We start from the raw sequence: 20628 nt of genomic DNA, 5'->3' as shown, positions 1-20628 counted from the left end.
CTCAAAGATAGACTATGTACCTACTTGTAAGCTGGGAATATTTGCTTCTCTTTGATGAGGCATCATTATTTCATTCCCACCCCTTCAAAAAAATAGTCTTTTTCTTGCTAAAACCAATTTGAGATGAAGATTTTCATAAAACCACAGGACTGATGGTGCACAGAAAAATCTTCTAAAACATATTGATTTCTAAAGGAAAATTCAAGAAATGTAAAGTTCAAATGTTTAAAATATCAGAAGACATCATCTCAATGAAGATAGAGTACATGCATAGCACAAAAAAACAAGATAGTATATAAGGTAAAAAAAAAAAGTTGGATAATGAAATTAAGAACACTACGGAATTGCATTCTATGTGTGGCAAGAAAGAGCAACATTAATTATGAGGACCATGACATTATTGGAAAGGAGGCTACATTTGTATCTTCTTATACATAGAAATGAAAAAGTAACAGAGTTTTAACTAGTTGACATTTTTTGCCATAAAACAAAATTATGAAAATTTCAGGAAAATGGATAGAAATAGAAAATACTACATTAAGCGAGGTAACCCAAGCTCACAAAGACAAATACCATATGTTCTCTTTCATATCTGAATCTTAAGCTTCTTACTTTTATATATGTATATTTGTGTAGGAGTAACTATGGTTAGAAGCCAGAAAATGGAGAAAATCCATAAATGGAAGGAAAAGGAAATGTTATAAGGAAAGGCAATGAAGAAGGTAATAGAACGCATTTGATATGAAAGTGGAAGGGTATATAAAGGGCATGGAAGTGGGGGTCAAGGAGTTAGTAGAGAGCAGCATTGGAGGTAGAATCAATCAAAACTAAGTAAGTAGGAAAATATGTTACACAATATGCCAGTTTTAAAAACTGAAAAATAAACTAAAAAATTAACAGTGGGGGTGACAATTGAAGTCTTTTCTCCAAGAAAAGAGGAATGTAGAAAAAAGCAACAATCAAGCTACCAATAAGAAAACATTAATACAGGCACGTACAAAGCAGGATAAAGAGTTCACCATACCCTAGTTAAAAGTTATTGAGAGAAATCCATTATATCCAAAAATGTCATAACAAAATCCATTATTTTGTATAACTAATGTATTCTAATTAAAAGAGATTTCCAATATTAGACACATACTAACAAATGTCTAAATACTGGGATAAAAGGTTTCTAAGCACACTTGTTGATAAGCACAAATTATCTACAAAAAATTATATTTGGGCTGACCTCTGATTTTTCTGACATACTTAAAACAATGTGTGTTATGTGCTAAAACTCAATAAATACTTATTATATAATCTGATGAAACTGTGGATGAATTGTGATGGCAATGGAAAGCAGGACTCAGAAGGTTAAAATCTCTATTTTAGTTCTTTTAATTGAGAAAGTAAGTAATCATTTTTCTCTTTCTCCTAGCCCCCAAATTCAGCAGGCCTTCCCTGGGAAGCCACCAGCAAAGCATGCCAAAGAAACCAGCACAGCAGTTAGGCCAGTATAACAGCTAGGCAAGTTAGTGAACATCACTCTCCTCAAAATCCAATCCCCCACACTCATCCACAACTCTGTAGTAGACACCTGCTGTGGACTCTCTACCCACATTTCCAGGTGTCTAAGCAAATCCAGGTGGAACATCTTGCTTTCCTCCCTCCTGTGGACCCCCTCAACCCACCCCTGCTAACCTATCCCCATTCCTTAGTATCAGCTCCCAATACCTAGAAACACATTCTATCCAGAAGCCACAGTGGCTGTTTCCAGGACCCAGCTATTATGAATAGAGCAACTATGAATATGGATATTCATGTGTCTCTGTCAGGAGAAATAGAGTTCTTTCTGTATATGCCCAGAAGTGGTATAGTTGGGGCATATGGTAGATTTATGTACTCTCTGTTGACTCACTTTTATAGTACTGTTAGGTACCATGCAGGCTGTTGGATGGAAAAGTCATCAAAACCTCATCCATCTGTGAAAACTGTGAATTTCAATAATGACCAGCATGAGAAGTTATGCTCATGAGTGCTATAGTGGCATTAATGTAATAGAGATAACTAATCACTTTCCAGTTGGACTTAAGCCCAACTGAACAGGAGAAAACACATGCCTATTACTATAAATCTAGCCAAGAACCCAAGGTTAAGGTGCTCACGGGCCTCACGAGTGAACCTACTGTTACTATTCTGGTAAATGGCATACTATTAGGCTACACTCTAAATTTATATCTCTTTACCTATTGATAAATGGATCTCTCTGATCTCATCAGAGAAGTTTCTTTGTGTAGTAGACAGTGATTAAAGCAGAGAGTCACTGCTGGTAAAAGCAGAGATAATGTTAGTTGAGTACTCAGCCACAACTAGGACATTTATAGTACATCCTGTGATAGTTTGAATGTAACTGGCCTGCATAAATTCATAGAGAATGGCATTATTAGGAGGTGTGGTCTTGCTAAAATAGGCGTAGCTTTGCTGGAAGAAGTGTTTCACTGTGGGGCTGGGTTTTGAGGTCTCTTTTGCTCAAGCTTTTCTCTGTATGACTTTTATACCATTTCCTGTTGCCTGCAAGATGTAGGGTTCTCAGTTACTTCTCCAGCACCATGTCTGTCTGTATGCCACCATGTCCCACCATGATGATAATGGACTGAATCTTTGAACTATAAGCCAACACCTCAATTAAATATTTGCCATTACGAGTTGCCATGGCCATGGTGTCTCTTCACAGCAATAGAAACCACTAATAAGACACATCGCTTCCCCAAATCTTGGGGACTATTTCAAAAGAGGGGGTAGAAAGACTGGAAGAGGTAGAGGTTAAAGAGAACAGGGATGAAATTATTTTCTGTATGTAACAGAAACAGCATACTCAGGAAGTCACAAGACATGGCTGCCTGCACAAGATCAAGTCAGTCCACATTCTAGCATTGAAGCAGAAGGGATTCGGTTCCTCAGCCCTAACTGAGGAGCTATGGACAGATGATTGCTTCCTTAGGAGGGAAACTCAGTATTTAAGAATATGGTCCCTGGTAGGTTAACCATGTCCCAGTGTATGGTCCCAGACCCACCTAGTACATGGCAAGTACAAACTGGAGGTGATGAGTTAATGTTTAAAAAAGAAGACACAATGTTGGGGTGTAAGGAGGTTGATTTGGAAGGAATTAACGTGAGATATAGAAGTAAATATGATCAAATACATTATGAAATTCTCAAAGCACCAAATAAAATAATTTTAAAGCCATGAAGATATAAACACAACTTCCTAAGAGGCTATCAAAACAACCTCTTCAGATTTAGGTATGTTTTAGTACTGGAACCATTATAGCCTTTGCCAGAGGACTATGCAATTATAAAAATTTAATGACAACCATTAAGGAAATTAAAAACAACACAGGAACAATATGTATATTACTTTGAATATTGTCAGTTTAAATGCAAGGCAATTAGAGTAAAGAGAATTTTAGAAGGGATTTGGGAACATGATTAATTCCAAACTAAAATATAACTTTTATGTTGAGAAGCTCTGTTATTTTTGGATTTTTGGAAGAAGAGAAACAATCAAAAATTCTCTCTCTCTTGGACATGTAGGATAATGGACATGCAATTTTGGTACACATCATAGGATACAGTAGAGGAGGATTACAATTATTTGGAAGGATTAGAAAAAAGAGTCTGTTATTGCTATATTTAGATAGTTTATAAGAATTTGTAAAGTTTGAGTGCACTGATTACATTCAAGTAGCAAATAAACATGGATTTATTTCAATGTATTGATCATTGAGTTACTCCCCAAGCCTGGGAAGCCATGTTTTAAGGATATGGAGGAACACAGGATTGACAAAATTATGGAAACTAAAATTATAAGATTACTTATTGCAGGAGACATAAGGAAAAATTTTATCTCTGTTACTCAAACCTGAATTATACTAACAAACTTGCATTATATTAAAGGCACGGTTAATCAATCATAATAGCATCTTAAAATCAACTGTACTTGCAGGTACTTCTTGTATTAGCCACATTGGCATACTAATCATGTGTTACAAACCATATCAATACCTATATAAGAACATTACATAGTATACTTTAACTAGACTATCCAATATCTAACCCAAAAAAATGACAACTCACCAGCTTCAAACAAAACTCATTTTTTCCAGGTACCTGGACTGCTGAGGTGATTCTGCTGAGAGAACTGGGAAGAGTGTACACAAGAATAAGCAAGGACAGCCATCAATGGGAGGGACATGCTCAAACAAAGAGTTTATTTTTCAAAGGTGGTATTAAATGTCCTGAGAAGTTATTTTAAATGAGTTTTTGCAAAAATAATCAATCATAGTAATAACCCACAGTAAAAAAATAAAAAATAAAAATAAAAGATGACAAAGGAATTAGTGCAGTATACACAAAGTTAACCTTGGACTTCCCCTTCTAAATGCAAAATGATAAGCAAGAGTAAGAAAACATTTTAGAAAAAGACACATGAACATGCTATAAATTGCAAATATCACTCAGAACATTGATGATCTACAATATAGAAGAGTGTGATGTCTTCAAGACCGACACCCTCTTCAAGATCTATGTCATCAGTGATATGGTTTCAGCTAAGAAATTTTCAGTCAGATTCCCATCGGACAGATGGGACATAATGAGTCATAGCTTATGGTTTCTAATAGTCAGACTTCTATGAGTGTCTGGGAATATTTTTTCAATAACTCCAGAATAATTATTTTCACCAAAATTCTAAAACATTTATTTTTTAAAAAAGTGAAGACCAAAGGAGCCAATTTAGAAGAAATGAGTTAGATACAGCATATTGTTATAGGACTTCAACTAGTTAACCTGCCATTCCTGAAGCTATACTACAGAGGTGACCAAATGTCTGGATTTCTTATGCTAGCCCATCTTTTACAGCTATTTATAAATTGAGAAATATCTCCTACATATATTTAGTTAAAATTTTTATTTAGTCAAAGTTTCCTAGCTTGTTCAGTAAAGAAGAATTTATGTTCGTGGGATTGGGAGAAAATTCAGTTGGTAAGCTGTCATGTAAGCAGGGTAATATGTATTTGTAGCAGGAATCTTAAAAGTTCTTATTAATAAAATCAAACCCGAACCAGGTATTGTGGTGAACACTGGAAGATCAGAGAGACAGAAGAAGCCACAGCTACCTCACCTTGCCAGTTCCTCAGCTGGTCCTGTTTCCTCAGGTTGGAAGCTTCTGTGTCCTCATCCCAACAGCTCTCAGCTGAACTGTTGCTGCTAGAAGCCTGAAAGCTTAACCAGCTAAAAGCTTAACCAGCCAAATGCTTCTAGTTTCTGGTCCTCAAGCCTTATATACCTTTTTGCTTTCTACCATCACTCCCTAGGATTAAAGGCTTGCTTCCTGGGATTAAAGGCGTGATGAGTCACCATCCCTGGCTGTTTCCAATGTGGCCTTGAACTCACAGAGATCCCAGATGGATTTCTGCCTCTGGAATGCTAGGATTAAAGGCGTGTGCTATCACTGCCTAACTAGTGGCTTTTCTGTTCTCTGACCCCAGATAAGTTTATTAAGGTACACAATATTTTGGGGAACACAGTACCACCACATGTATTTGATCCTGAGAACCCACATTAAAACAGAAAGTGGCACAGACTTGTAATCCCAGCAGTGAGAAGATGGGCTCACCTTTAAAGCGTGCTGGCTAACCAGCCTCGCCTGCTTAGTGAGCTCTAAATCAATGAGAGATTTTGTCTCAGGAGACAAGAACGGCTCCTGAGTAATGACACCCAAAATTGGCCTCTGCTCCTCTCTCACATGAGCACACATGACCCATAGGTACACAGAAATAAGGGAGTGGAGTGGGGAGCCAATTTTTAAATAAGAACATATCTCTGCAAAGATAATTCAGTTCTATACATTTTGCACAAGAATTTTAAGTTGGTTAATATATTTTTTTTTTGCAGTGCTTCCCAGTAGCCAGATTTGGCATCTAATTTTAGATCAACATGTTATGGTGTAGAGGTCACTTTATATTTTTCAATGACTTTAGTTTTTCAAAGAATATTTCCTGCCACATGATTTTACCTTCAATAATTTTGCAAGAATCATAATAGATAGTGGTGTTGAAATATGTATAAAGTTTTCATAGGACTTATTTTCATGTCATAGGGACAGATCAACAGATTAATGAAGCAAGATCTCTAAATTTGTAAAAAATAGAAGGTATTGTCTATGTGCAGCACTAACCCATTCAATCCCTCAATACACTGTTATGATCTCCTTGGTATCTCACTCCTTGGCCATTTACATAGCTGCTACCAGGTGGAAATGAGTTTCTGGTAAACAGAATTTAGAGAATGCATGTGTGACTATTTAAAAGAAAGTTGCTTTAAGACACAGATATATTTCTAATGCTTTTGATAATGTATCTTAAGGAATACTACACTGAGAAAGTGTAACAGAAAATTTGGAGTTCCTTTTTAGGTTCTTAATCTCAGTAATAAAAGAATGTAGAAATGAAATTCAGCAGAATGGAACTCAGGACAGTTTTATTAGACTTTGAGAACAAAACAATGGGGAAGGCAAATTGCAAATCCTGGCATTTGCCAGGAGGTGAGAAATCAAGATGTGTAAAAGAAAAAACCTTGCCTGTTTGTGTTCGGCTCTAAGAAAAGCAACACATTCATCAGTGGAGGTTTGCAAGCAGCTGTACAGGCAGAGAATCAGGGCAGAGATTAGCATGGAGAGTGGGGCAGGCCCTGAGTCCAAGGAAAGTACGAAATCCTGAGTGAATATGGATTGTTGACCGTGGTACAACGTGTAAAGAATGCCAAAGCCTCAGACACAGAACAAGGGGCAAAGCCTTTCTGTGGGTAAATCTCAGAGGAATGGCCAAGCCTTCCTTTGGTCCAGGCAAGCCTTTTATCCAGGTATGTGTGTTTCTGAATGACTGAACAACATGTTCGTAAATTAGGAAATGCAGCTTCACCCATCTGGATGACTGCAACCTTAGACCACTTCCCTACAGAGTTCTCCTACAGACATTAGCTGACCCTTCTGTCTCATGCTGTACATAGCAAATATGCTGAAGTTTCAGGCAGTTGCTTTGCTTAGGCCATCCACCTGAACAAGCTTGGCTTACCTAATTCTGTACATGTATGTCCTTTCTTCATTCTTTTGTTGCTCCAGTTAGGTCAATCCCTGAAGCCATACAGGGAGCAGCAGGGAACATCAGCATGTGAGGAAATTCAGAATACAAAGGAAAGCATGGCTAGACTGGAAAAGCATGCTTGGTTTTTTAGCCAGTATCTGAAAAAGAGGTAAGAAGGGAAAGGAAAGTTAGAACTCAAAACTTTGGGAGACTTAGCAAAGAAGACTGCAAAGTACTGAATCAGGGGAGGAGTTTCTGGAAAGGATAAGTACATCTTCAGGGGAATCAGCTTTTGGACGATGGACTCCAGTCTACCTGATTGGCAGGCCCAATTGTATTAACTCTTACTGAAAGAGACAATAACATGAAATGTTCTAATCTTTGGAGGAGATTATTATTATGTCAAGTCTCCACCCAGGACCAGGAGTATTCCTTTCTGTTGACCAGAAGTGCTAAGTACTAACAAAGGGGAGCTGTGATGCTTTTATCTGGAGTAGCACCAGGGGAACAGGTGTGATCCAAAGCTGACTCTGAGGGAAGAGTTCCATCTTCAATGGCCTCTAAGGCCTCTGTTTCTGAGATGTCTCCTAAAACTGCATCTGCAATGGCAGTTTCATTGATTTCCATGTTTGCTCTTCTTGGAGGTTTTAATTGGGAGCAATGTTAACAGCTAGAAGTACCTCCTAAACTGTTCATTTCACAGGTAAGAAAACTTAGGTTCAAAAAGCTTACACAACTTTCAATCCACAAAATAATGCAACAGAAAAAAATTATTCGTCTTCACAATAAATAGTAAATGAAATCCTTAATCATGCAGCAACAAATTTTATTATAAATGTGATCCAAAAATCTTTCTAGACTGTACTTTCCTTCAGACCTTGGTTATAGAATAGTTATCTGCCCAATTTATTCAAAGATTCTGAATGGAAGACACTACTTTCACATACTAGCTTAAAATAATCATCTGCCCAATTGGATTCAAAAAATTCTGAATGAAAGATGCCAATTCTACACACTTGGTTAATCTAAATGTGCATTTATCTTTTAAAAAATCTCTTAATTTGGGAAAAATTTCTAAAGAAATATGGCAATTTGTTGCCTCTTTACCTATCTTGACTTCCAGTAGGGAAAAAGAGTTATTTGTTACTATGACAACTCTATTTTCACAAAGCTCCCTATTTGCATTAACCAGGAGTGATCATTGCTATTCAAGGGCAACTCTGATAAAGCTCTTTTCTCTAACAGTTTTCAGTGCTTCTGAAGCCCTCCTGTCTGCAAAGGGGAATGGCTCTCTAATGAACACTTCCACTGAGCTTTCCAAGATAATATCCCCTTTGCCATCTGTTTACCAAACAAGTAGAAAGTGTCAGTACAGCACAAGAGATTTTTGTTTTGTAGGTACTTGTCAGGCATTTCTATTATGAATACAGTTGGATTGATCCAAAAGTAAGGTGACAGTTGAGAATTTATCATTTCTTCAAATCCATTCACTTTTCAGTATGTATTGAAACATGACTAGCAGATCAGAAATCTTTCATTCAAATATAACAAAATGATTTTAAAGTGGGATTTTAAACCTTATGATATCAATCAGAACATAGAAAGACTATCTCAGATGGGGCCCAATTGAGAAAATATTTGATAACTTTACTGCATTGTGCCTTTACGTATATCTACTTATTCCTAACGTTAGTTTTCTTTACAGACACAAAAGCCAGTCTAAGCCTTGTAGGAGGGCTAGGATTTCTTATTTCTTTCTGGTATAAAATGAAATATCTAACCCATCCCCCTAAAAATGTCTTCCCTCGATTTTTCTTTTCCCCCCCCTTTTTTTTCTTTCCTTGTTTTGTTTTGTTTTACTCAATTGGATCCTGTGCCTAATGCCTAAAGCAAACACTGTAGCTAGGGGGTTGGGATACACTAAGTGATTGGAGCTAATCATAGTCCTTCCTGCTTCTTTTCTTTTTTACCAGTAGGGGCAGAGCAGTGAAGGTGGGAAGATGGGATTTTCCCATCAAGTGTGTAGAGAGAGGTGCAAAGAGGTGCAAGGGGTCTAAATACCTCCTCTCAATACAGAAAGTTTGGCAGTCATTATATATAAATAGTAAATATCCCTGTAGCATCGTCAGCAACTGTTTATCAGAAGGTACAGTGCCTGACTCAGTGTCTTTCTTAAGAATTTCAGTATAAGGGGCTGGTGAACTATTACTGTCAAATCCCAGATACAAAGTGTTTTAAACTTTATGGACCTGAAGATACTTGTCTGTGATACAATAGCACTACAATAACAGAAATGACCATAGGCAATAAGTAATCAAATGAGTACAGCTGTGTTCCAATGAAACTTCACAAGACAAGAAATAGACTGGCAGAGAAGGCTGTAATTTATTGACCCTTCAAAAAATAACGCATAAAGGAAATGCTAATACCTTTAATAAAATATATACATTTTTTGTTTCTAAATCTGGAAGTGAAAATTCCTTAACTCATGTGTTTCGTTCTTTTCTCTGCTACCAGGAAACTCAGAACCATATTTAAAGCTCCCCTTTAAAAATACAGATTCTCAATGCTGGGTGGTGCTGGCACATACTTTTAATCTTACTACTTGGGAGGCAGAGGCAGGCAGATCTCTGAATTTGAGGCCAACATGGTCTAACAGAGTGAGATTCAGGACAACCAAGGCGATTACACAGAGAAATCCTGTCTCAAAAAACAAACAAACAAAAACAAAAAGCAAACCAAAAAACAAACAAACAAACAAATAAAAATACAGCTTCTCGTTTTCTTTGATATGTGAATCTCTTTCCCCATCCTTGGTCTCGCAGATATGCATCTACAGTTCATTATTATCTTATTGTGTATAGTTAATGTTTTCTTGTTTTCAAACCATCTCTGAAAACATATGGCACACAAATTATATGTAACACTTTAATGTTTATCAATCACATATGTGCAGGCCTAAAACTCAGTCTCCTTCAAAACCTTTCTGCAAATAAAGAAACTGAAACCCAGACATCATCATTATTCATAAAGCAAGGAAGTTCCAGTCCCTGTACCATACCCCTAATGACCTTTGTTGGATGCAGGTTATTATAGAAAAACAGATAAAAGGAAACAGTGGCAAAAGGTGTGACAAAGTGATATAGTAGAGAAGTCAACCAAAACACAGTATTATGAAAATATTATAAGAAAATCTGTTTCTTCATAAGACAATTTAAATAGATAATTAAAGGTGCTGGAGAGATTGCTCAGCAGGTCAAAATACTTGCTATTCTTGCAGATGACCTGAGTTCAGTTCCCAGTGACATATCAGGTGGCTCACAAGCATCTGTAACACTATAGCTGTAAGGAATCAAACCTACACACACACACACACACACACACACACACACACACACACACACACGCACGAACACACACTCTTCTTCATAGTTAAAAATGATTAATCTTTTTTGTAAAATTGAAATAGAAATACAAACGATAAACAGATTCCAGAATTTTCTAACTAACAAGCACTCTTAGTTATATCATAGTTAAGACATCACTAGTCCTCATGCTGTCCCTCTACTGTCTTCTTTTACTCCTGCTGCCCATTTTCCCTCTTTCTCCTCCCTTGCAAAGTTATTGCCTCCATATCCCATTCCCAGAGTCTTCCCTGGGCTGTGCTACTCCTTACAGCTTTAACTTACTCTTAGCAATCAAATGTTCATGACCCGTGCCCATCAGCATATTCCTTTCACCTGGTCTTTGTTACAATGGCAGCCATACTTTGGAATAGACTTAGACTAAAGAACTACAAAAAGAAGTCCTCAAAACTGGCTCTTAGTTGCCTTGTTAGCGAGAAAAGAAATGAACTACACAGAGTAAGGCAAACATGTAGTCATGATGCCATGCATTAACTTTAGTTCTTAGCTTCTCAATAACATGGCAACTGGAAACCTCAAACAAACTTCTCCATCAAATACAACTGCAAACCCACAAAACACTAGGCTAAAATAGTGTTAATGGAAAAACTGGTCATGTCTCACTGTACTAGATGCTATAAGATTATTAAAACAACAGCTACAGAGGAAACAATGCATTTTAAATTTATCTTTAGAGATTATTGGACACTTCTTTAATTCTATGACTTGTTTTGTTTTACACTAAAAGTATTTCATTTTGGTTTTCAAGAAAACTAGAGTCAAATATTTCTTTTTAATTCTAAAATTAAAAAAGTCTATGCCTTTACAAACACAAATTTCATTAGAAACTGAAGAAACTGAGTACATATTTCACTGAAATTTTCTTCTTCCTGCTGAGACTCAGGATAAATTATGTTGAAAGAAAAAAGTTAAAAAGCAGGGAGCTTGGAACAGTCACTCAGAAGCTTTGCACAAAAAAGTTAAGGCAGATATTTGGTGAATTTTATTAAATTTCAGCAATCTTGATGTAGGTCCCATAAGATCAAGTGCTTAAGGCATCAGGAATGCAAATGTCTAGTGAAAGATTTACTTTTTAAATTGTGAAATATATTTCAGTGAAGCCATTAGAACATCATATTAAGAACAATAAGCATTTTTCTAAAATTTAACATTATATTTATTTTGAATTGCCAATGCAGATAGAGAAAGTTTCCAGTGATAAAGCCTCTAATAATTCTATTTTGACCCAGCCCACCAAATTTAAACACATACAAACATGTGCATTCATGCACCATACTTGAGCAAAGTAAAAATATAATTACAAATACATGTATACTTACATATATGACTATAATAATTAAGGAAGAATTTGTCACAAAGTTGAGAAATAATACATTTCTAATATGAGAGATGGAATAGGAGACTGTGGTGGAAATATATGGGAAGAAAGTCTAAGTCACTGTTAAATTACCATGACACCAAAATACCATAACACTACAAACAAAATTTGGCTTTAAAGAATTCTACCATTTCAAGTTTACCACTAGTTACTAGATACCTATTTACAAACAAGATGTTCACCTTTTTTGTTTCTTTATCAAGAGAAAAATCTACCTTCAGACTATGAGGGTGGTGATGGGGAGGGACTAGAAAACAAGATTCAAACAATCCCATGCAAATATAACATTTTTCAAATGGAAGAACTCCAAACTGCACTAGAAGTTCCAATCACTAAGACACTTTCCATTGAAATGATTTAAGTACAACTACATGGCACCAAGGTTTAGGCCTAATATAGGCCTGACAACCAAGTCCTTGTTTTCTGGAAGAAAGGCCTCAAAAGTCCCACTCAATTCCATATAACAATACTTCAAAGATCAATTAGGTTTTCCTTTCCTTAATATTTTTGTTTTTGACTTCTAATCCTAAAGACTAGATTAAAACTTAACTCATTTCCCAGAAGGCATTGCTTCCCTTTGCTCTATGAAAGAGTCCACCATGACCTCTTCCTCAAAACCATCTAGCCCCCAGCCTCCAGCCTTTGCTTGTGATGCATCTTTCTCAACATCCTGAAAAGGTAATGTAGGTAAAATATGCTCATAAACATTAAAACTAGTTGTTAGAAGGACGTAACTAGCTTTATAATTTAAGTTTTAAAGCATAAATACTTGCAGCTTAATCTGCACTGACAATGATTGTCGAAGCCTAGAATTCAACATTTACAAATTCTCATTCACACACACAAAACACACTATTATCTCACAACTTGTGTCTTGAGAGAATCTTCTGCTTTTTAAATCTTTGGCCTCCCAGTCAATCCCAAGTTCAACCAACTTTTCCGAGTTCTGGTAGTTACCTGGACCACTGAGGCATTGCCACAAGACGACTTCTCTTTTGAAACATCCTTTTTCTCTAGATATTAGGATAGCTACACCAGCTTGTTTCTTCTGTGGTGTATGTTGGTGTGGGATTATCTATTGCTTGATTTGTCATGGATGTGTTTAGCTTCTTTGGGTTGAATTTTCCCTTCTAGTGCTTTCTGTAGGGCTGGGTTTGTAGACAGGTATTGATTAAATCTGGTTTTATCCTGGAATATTTTGTTTACTCCGCCTATGGTGATTAAGAGTTTTGCTGGGTATAATAGTCTGGGTTGGCATCCGTGGTCTCTTAGTGTCTGCATGAGATTTGTCCATGATCTTCTAGCTTTCATAGTCTCTATTGAGAAGTCTGGTGTTATTCTGATGGGTTTACCTTTATATGTTACTTGGTCATTTTCCTTTGTAGCTCTTAATATTTTTTCTTTGTTCTGTGTGTTTAGTGTTTTGATTATTATGTGGCGAGGGGACTTTTTTTTTTTGGATCCAGCCTATTCGGTGTTCTGTAAGCTTCTTGTATCTTCATATGTATTTCTTTCTTTAGGTTAGGAAAGTTTTCTTCTATGATTTTGTTGAATATATTTTCTGTGCCTTTGAGTTGGTATTCTTCTCCTTCTTCTATCCCTATTATTCTTAGGTTTGGTCTTTTCATGGTGTCCCAAATATCCTGGACGTTTTGTGTTATGACTTTTTTGTCTTTAGTGTTTTCTTTGACTGACGAATCTATTTTCTCTATCATGTCTTCAGTGTCAGAGATTCTCTGTTCCATCTCTTGCAATCGGTTGGTTATGCTTGTTTCTGTAGTTCCTGTTCGTTTTGTCAGGATTTCTATTTCCAGCATTCCCTCAGCATGTGTTTTCTTTATTGTCTCAAATTCATTTTTCAGATCTTGGAATGTTTCTTTCAACTGTTTAATTGCTTTTTCTTGGCTTGATTTGATTTCTTCCCATTTTTTGTTCGTTTTTTCTTCCATTTCTTGAAGGGAGTTTTTAATTTCCTCTCTAATGGAGTTTTTCATTTCCTCTTTAAGGGAAGTTTTTATTTCCTCTTTAAGGGTGTTTTTCATTTCCTCTTTAAGGAAAGTTTTTATTTCCTCTTTAAGGTAGTTTTTCATTTCCTCTTTAAGGAAAGTTTTTATTTCCTCATTGAGGGAATGTTTTATTTCTTCTTTAAGGGCCTCTATCATCTTCTTAAAGTCATTTTTAGGGTTGATCTCTTCTGTTTCTTCTGTCATGGTATGTTTAGGTCTTGCAGGTGTAGAATCACTAGGTTCTGATGTTGCCATATAAGTCTTTATGTTGTTGCCTGTATTTTTGCACTGGCGTCTACTCATCTTTTCCTCTGTGTGGTGCAGGTGGTGTCTGTGTCTGAGAGTGCCTCTCTTGTTCTAATTTTTAGTCTTAGTTTAGTAGGGGTTCTTGGTTAAATTGGTGCTATTGGGCTGTTTCTTCAGGGACAGCTGATTTCAGTCGGTGAATTATATACTTATGTTTCTCGTGATCTGGTTTGGTGACTGGGTAGCGCCTTCTTCTGTGTTCCCAGGTCACGTTTTGTTCATTTGTCAACTCCTCAGCTGATCTTGTTTCTTCAGACTTCAAACTGTAGGCATCTGAATCCTCTCCCAGATGGGTTTCAGCTGAGCAGGGTAGTCTCACCAACACCTCCAAGTTGTTGGGTTTCACAGGATCAGCAGTTGGGCCCTGGGTTGTCCCCAGAGGGAGTGTCCAGACTCGCCCTGGTTCCGACCCACGGAGATAGCCTCTTCCCCAGGTATTGGGGCTAGGGGCGTCCCCGTTCCAAGCTGTGTCCGCCCCTCTCTGTCCCCGGGCCTGTCCACCCCTGTGGCCCACCACCACAGGCCCACCTGCGTCCACTTGTCTCCACCGCTGGGCCTGTATGTCCCTGTCAGCTGCCGCTGGGTCTGTCTGCCTCTGCGGGCGGCCAATGGGCCTGTATGTCTCTGCCAGCTGCCGCCGCGGGCCTACCTACCTCTGCTCCTCACTGCTGCCGGGCCCATCCACCTCTGCGAACTGCCACCGGGCCTGTATGTCTCTGCCGGTTGCCACTGGGCCTGTACGTCCCTGTCGGCTGCTGCCACCGGCCCTTCCACCTCCGCAAGTCGCCGACCTGCGTCCGCCTGTCTCCGCCGTGTGGCCCGTCCACCTCTGTGGACCACCGCCAGGCCTGAATGTCTCTATTCGGCCGCCGCCACCGGTCCTGTCCACCTCCGTCCGCTTATCTCCGCCTCCGGACCCGTCCACCTCCGTCTGCTTATCTCTGCTGCAGGGCCTGTCCACCTCTGTGGACCGCCGCCAGGCCTGAATGTCTCTGTCGGCCGCCTCCGCCGGTCCTGTCCACCTCCGTCTGCTTATCTCTGCCGCAGGGCCTGTCCACCTCTGTGGGCCGCCACTGGGCCTGAATGTCTCTGCCAGCTGCCGCTGGGCCTAAATGTCCCTGTCAGCCACTGCCGCCGGACCCATCTACCTCCGCGGGCCGCTGCCACAGGCCTACCTGCGTCTGCTTGTCTCCGCCATCTTGAATCTCTTGTTTTGTTTTTATGGGCTCTCCATTACCTGGGTATAATGAAATCATTAGCAATTTGTCAAAGATGAGAAGGGACTAAAAGAACAAATTTTTATCTTGTCTTGTCTTGGTCTTTCTAACAACCACACCTCATCCTAAAGTTATCTAGGAGTCCAATAAGAAGGAAGGACCTCATTAGAATAAAAGAGTCTCCTATTACCTAGGAAATTCCAAGGGATTCCAATTCAGAATCTCTCTCTTAGGAACTAAGGAACTCTGTTAGGAACTAAATACCAACATTAGAAAAAGATGCTCCTAGTATCCCTATAAATCAAGAAATGAAAAGGGTTCTGAAGTCTTCATGTAAGGAACCAGGACCAGAGAATAATTATATGTGAAGAGCCTTATGCCCTTTATGTGTGTCTGTTTCTACATGACAAAATCAGAAACATTTGTATTTAGTGAGTATTATTTCTAAAAACAAAAAAAGTAAGTAGCAGCACTATAGACCTGGGAGGATCTTCTAAAAACTTAATGGATCAATATGTTAAATCTTTCATGACTACCATAACAATTTGAGAGGCAGTTACATTTCGGGCAGACATAATATAAAAATATCAACAGTAAATGAGACTCTGGCAAAGTCATATGAGAAAATATTGAAGCTGTCAATCCATTTTTCCTCCCCTGTAACCATATTAAGGGGTGTTTACAATCTTAAGGAAACAATTCAGAAATTCATTCATATATCATCAATTACCCCCATATTTGTGCCCTAAATAGAACATAAATTGTCCAGATAACAATTCCACATTGCAAAGCTTGCACTCCATTTTGTTTTTAGATCTTAAGTGTTCTTTTTCACAATACTAAAAACTAGAGACATAAAATGTTACCTTGAATTTTGGTCTGTGTTTGCTGACATATGTAAAAAAAAAATACCCTCCTTTCCTTTGACTTCCCTCTCCCTAAAATTAGTCTTCCCCTTCTATCTGTCTGTTATGAGGATGTTCCTGTAATTGAAAAGAGGGATGGCTAAGCTAGGCCAGTGACACGGGAGTGCCAGATGGCCCTCAATGAGTAGGACTGTCAAGGAAAAGAGCAAATCCTTCCTCTTCACACTCTACAATGTCAGTGCTTCCTCTTTTTAATCTGCTTGCTCTGATGAAATAGTGGATAGTACTTTTTATTCTATTTTCTGCTTCTGTTACTTGACACTCTTACCTCAACTGAGGTCAAACAGATGAATACCCAGACTATTAGTCTAATTCAGGGAACAGCAAGTCTCTTCTCTAATGATGATATATAATAACTATGAGTTAAAAGCAAAATCTCCTGCTTTGTGCATTATTGAGTGCTATTCATTTTTCAGACTTGCCAAAAGTTGTCCAACTTAGGAATTTATCAATATTTTCCTTCTAATTATTGCCTATCCCTTTTAACTAATGGGAAATTCACTTAAAATAATGAACTGTTAGGAACTGACTAACAATGTATTATGTGCCCTCTAAGCCTAAGATTTAGTTTAAGTCTGTCTTCCAATGGATAATTCTTTGTAAGTTGTAGACATTGTGAATCTGATTGAAGTTAATACAAACCTCATTCTAAATGTTTACAATGAGGAGAGAGCATTCCTATCTAAGTGACTGTTATGTTCCCAGAGTCTAGCCTATCCCTGCTTAGATATTTGATGTAGATCTGTGGATCTAGGAAATAAATGCTTTTCTCCATAAAGAAACAAACAACAACAACAAACTTTGCCAAAGACATCTTGTTATGGTTTTACTTTTCAGAACTTATCAAAGAACTCACTTAAAGCAGAATGAGGTTCTATATTGAACTACAGGGAGTAGCACATTCAGAAGGGATTCTGTGTGATTAAGTTATTGCAATAAATTATGTTGTGACAAGAAGATATTACTCCCCCAGAGAAACACAACCTACATCAGGAAATGAGAGTGAAATAGTGTCTCAACAGAGCTGTTGTTTGCTTATTTATTACTGGTGTTCCATATTTGGACTATATCTAGCCTTCACTTTATTGCAGAAGTTGAGTACTGCTAGTACTTTGATTACAATGAATGTTCAGTACCTGAGAACATATTCCTAAGAGGCCTAGTAGTCAGTTATTGTAAATACTAAATTATATATAATTATTTCCATAAACATTTACTGACCACAATTTATGTGTGGGAGAATGTTCTAGGTCTTATTGAATTCACCTAATCATTAGGAAAGAAGCAGATTAGTCATTGAAGTGAGCAAAGAAAAAAAACTTAATTTAACCAGAGCAAAACTGCTTTATTCAACTTCTTCAATAGATTTCAGAATATTTGTATTTGAAAATGTATCCCTAAATACTTCAATATCTTATAAGAAAATAGAAAATGGAAAAAAATCTAAAAAAAATATTGCTTTTATTTGGTTATAATACTTTAGAGTGTTTTTGGAGGCCTGTGGCATACTTTAAGTACAGGTAATTTTATGAAGTACTCATCAATTTTTATTCCAGGTATTTTATTCTCTTCTAAGAATTGGTTCATGTGATCCTGTCTTGAAATTACTTTCTGTCTTGTCAGGTAACACATAGGCTCTTCCTGACTTACATACCAATGTAGTCCTTACTGATTCCACCCTCTCCCATTGGTCTGGTTACTGGGCCTCAACAACAACTATCAATGGTTGAAAATTTGATGAAAATGTCTCCAAACTTCATAACATTATAATGTCTGGCATGATATTAGCTCAGTCTCAATTACTGAAAAAGGCTCTCTGGGACTACCATCACAGATGTACAGTTAATCTGTGCAGTCACCTAAGATAACACTAGGTCAGGCTTCATACTGTTCCCATCTTGAAATTCTTTATAATTTTTATCTTTCAACTTTTGTTTCATAAGTATAATCCATTGAGTCAAGTGAGCATGCATATGAATAAAGACAATATAGAGAAAATGAAATAGGCATCATATTTTAGCACTTTTGAAATACACACACACACACACACACACACACACACACACACACACATGTTTTGAACTTGGTGCCATCAAACATTTAGCCAGTTTTACTCTAAGAAGAAACATCTGAAACTAGAATTTCAATTAAGGAGAGTCCAGAGAATTTAACCCTCAACAATGATGGTAGAAAACTTTCAAAAGTTTTGCTGTAGTGGATCTTTATGATAAATACAGTACCTATCTAGTAGAGCCATTTAATTATTATATGCTATATTAATTTCCATAATAAACTTTACTCCAATAGGATTCTAGGTAAACAACTCTTCAGCCTCAGGCCTCTCCTCATTAAATTGCAATTAGCATGATAAATTGGAAGTGAGATTTTGCTGCAGCCACTATTAGCCCTACTTACTCATGAGGTGACAGGGGAAGCCATCAGAAATAAGAAATAAAGATATTTAAATAAAAATGACAAATGGTTGGGTCTGCTGTCTTCTACCCACTAGACTAACACATCTGTGTTCAGGTATACCTTGCATGGTTCAGCTACAAGTGCTAAATAAGGAAGAATATTAAACATTTATACCAGTAGACCCAGCTTAGTGAGTCAACGCCCTCTCTCTCTACAAGTTTGCAATGTGTATGTAACTATGACTATAATTTTAACAAAGCACTAAAGGCAAGTCTTATTAAAAAAGATGGCTGATATGGATGGCCCCTAAAATACTGTGCAATCTTAATCATGTGATAAGATAGGACTCCATCAGTGTTACAGTATTACCTATTGAAGAAGGCTTTGGTATATACAGGGTTTGCTGAAATGTAAAACAAAAGCAGGTTACAAAATTTGATTTTAATATTTGAAGATAAGCTATAAGCCAACAATTAGATTGCAGGACAATCGTTGTAACCTTGAAGTGTACCTAAGTCAATTTAACCTAAGTTTCTTTACATAGGTTTCTTTTCTCTTCCTAACTGCCAACTATTCCCTGAGACAAAACACATTTAAAATGCCATTTCAATAAATGAATTTTTACAAAATACCCTGTAACACTCAGCAAGCATTTTAAATTCTGTTAAGAAAAGCATCATTTACTACATTCCATTTTACCTGCTCCACTCTTTTTTGTTTTTTGGTGGGGGTAGGGGCTCAAGTCAGGATTTCTCTGTGAAGCCGTGGCTATCCTAGAACTTGCTTTGTAGGCAAGGCTGACCTTGAACTCAGAGATCTGCCTGCCTCTGACTCCAGATTTCTGGGATTAAAGTCGTGTGCCACAATATTTTTTTTTAATGAGACAAGGTACTGCTGCATCTTTAGCTGGCTTGGATCTTACTGTGAAGAACAGGCTGACCTTGAACTTTCAGCAAATTTCCTCCCACTGTCCCCAAAGTGCCTGAATTACATGTGTGGACTACCACAGTCAGCTTTAATTGATCAACTCTATAGACTGGCTACTTAACTCTTCCTGTTTGTATCAAAATATTCCATCAACTTATGGTAAAGTTTGTCATAGGTTTGGTTGTATTGATTCATCATTAAAGCTTATTGTACATGTAATAAAATTTACTGTTATCCAGATTTTTGTGTTCTTTGAAGCAAAACACTAAAATAGAAAGTTACAAATTTTATTTCTTGAAAATGACTGCAATTTGTTACAGCCATTTCTAACATGTTTCTGAGATCCATATCTAGTTACAAACCTCTACCAAAGTCTCCATTTGTAGAAGGCACCCAGGAAGTTTTCATTCTCTGTTACTTGCTGTCTTTAAGAGTATTAAATTATGACTCATCTTGAAAGCTTCTTTTCCTAAAACTTAAATCTGTTTCTTTTCTTCATCAAATCCTGTCAATTTGGCCTATATAGACTGTGTCAAATATTCCTGTTTTCCATTACCATAGTTATTGTGGACACTCATTCCCATAAATTTTGTTTCATATTTATTAATGTGACTCCCTTTCTCAGAAACTGTCAGCTCTGATGTTACTGTTAATTTTTTTTTATATTGCTTTTTGTCACCACATCATTCCTTTGATCCCTGTGTGTTTAAATGTTTTAACTGGATGTAATTTTAAAATGAATGCATACATTATTTAACTGCATTTTTTTTATTTCAAAATTAATACCAGTGGGCTATGGAGATGGTTCAATGGGTACAAGCATGTGTGTCAAGCCTTATGTTTTCAGTATAGATCCCTCCTCTAAACCTACATACAAGCTGGACATACTAGAACAAGCACATTC

The sequence above is a fragment of the Peromyscus maniculatus genome, chromosome X (genome assembly GCF_049852395.1).
Source record: "Peromyscus maniculatus bairdii isolate BWxNUB_F1_BW_parent chromosome X, HU_Pman_BW_mat_3.1, whole genome shotgun sequence".
Lineage (NCBI taxonomy): Eukaryota > Metazoa > Chordata > Mammalia > Rodentia > Cricetidae > Peromyscus > Peromyscus maniculatus.
This window is presented reverse-complemented; position numbering follows the sequence as displayed.